General features: G+C 31.3%; 1 protein-coding gene across 1 annotated transcript in view; it reads left to right on the top strand.

Moving 5' to 3' along the window:
- The window catches only part of LOC107562821 (leukocyte cell-derived chemotaxin-2-like), a 6,617-nt gene that overhangs the window by 1,558 nt on the left and 3,479 nt on the right, over positions 1-1,580 (top strand). The window lies entirely within an intron of this gene.

The following is a 1,580-nucleotide window of genomic DNA, read 5'->3' as shown; positions in this document are numbered from 1 at the left end:
CATAGAGTGGTGTATCATTCCTAAATGAATCAGTTTTTGAAAAACCCATTATTATAGACAACAATTCAATTACCAATTATTATAGACAGCCGCTTGATTTTATTCCTAAATGAATGAATTAAGCATTTTGAACCAATTGATTGAATAAAAGGATCCTTTATTAACACAATGACTTACAGCCACCTAGTGGCGATATTACTTTCATAATTCAAGTATAATTTCATTTTATTCATATTTCTGTATTAAAAATGTTGTATAAAACATTAATCTAATTTCATTATACATTTGTAAATGCACATACAGTGCATGCACAAAAATGCACAACATCTTATCAGCATTAAACTGTAAATACATTTCAAAGCATCTTCAGACCCAGGTTCTATATCATTGAATACTGATTTGGTATGGATACTGAATTGGTAACAGCCTATTGTCATATTATTCTAATTTATTTAATGTAAGAATTTAACATTAAAAATGACATAAAAAAGGTAAAAGGTAAAAAAATAAAATAAAATAAATAAATAAATAAAAAACTGAAAATCAGTCGCCCCTTATGTGAAAGTTAATTTCTGATACTGCTGACACTGGCTTATTGTTCGAAGTGTTATTTCAGGGTTTGGATATGTTCTTATAACTCAAACGAGTTCACCTTCAAATCATGACGTCAAATTCACATTTCACTAAAGTCAATCACTGAAACAAGCACTGTGAGGAACAAATAGTCCCATGCCAGTGGGATAATAACAGATGATTTCCTAAATTTGTATAAAGTGCTCTATGAATAAAACTCAAAATAGAAAAATAATAGATGTGCTGTGAAGGTAAATTACACAAAGTCATTTATTTTCATATCTGTAATATTATTTAAGTTCCTCCTTTGTCTAAAATGCAGCGTATTGTCTAAAACAAAAGTTATGACTGTATGTTCACATAAATTGATAGTGGTCAATACATTCTCCCCGTGCTGCAGTGCATCGCGCAGCTTTGCCACACATATTTTAATGGGTGGATAACTATAATAAAACAGGCATGCCTAGGGCCAAAAGGCTCTGCTTCAGTATGGTTTGTGTCAAGCCATTCATTAATCTGGCTGTTCGATGAAGAGATAAAATGTAGTAGAAATAAACATGATAAGAATCAATAGAAGCAGAGGACTATTATTAAGGTTTTTTTAGGACTATTATTATGTTGTAATGTTTGGTTGACCAATTAGCAGAGAGGGGCGTTTCATTCCCGCCCACATGTAGAGATCGAATATTCAAGTTGTTTATTCGTTTTCTATCCCTGAATGTAAAAACGAAAAATTAAGCCGGATTCAAATGCTGAAAATACGTAAGTATTTGTACGTTTTAGTGCCTGTAAAAACGTAAGTAAATGTACGTTTTATAGAACCACATTTTACGTAAAATACATACGAATTATCATGAGATCACGTTGCAGCGATACATTGATATCATTATTTTGTTTGGAATATGTTGTCACTCGAACTTCACTGTAAAAAGTAATGAGTTGAACTTACTTGGAAAACCTGTGGAAACTGATTGCCTCAAATTTCTCAAGCAAATTAGTTTATCATT

The sequence above is a fragment of the Sinocyclocheilus grahami genome, unplaced genomic scaffold, assembly GCF_001515645.1.
Source record: "Sinocyclocheilus grahami isolate Dianchi unplaced genomic scaffold, SAMN03320097.WGS_v1.1 scaffold842.1, whole genome shotgun sequence".
Classification (NCBI taxonomy): domain Eukaryota; kingdom Metazoa; phylum Chordata; class Actinopteri; order Cypriniformes; family Cyprinidae; genus Sinocyclocheilus; species Sinocyclocheilus grahami.
The sequence above is the reverse complement of the archived record's forward strand: the minus strand, read 5'-3'. Positions and strand labels throughout refer to the sequence as shown.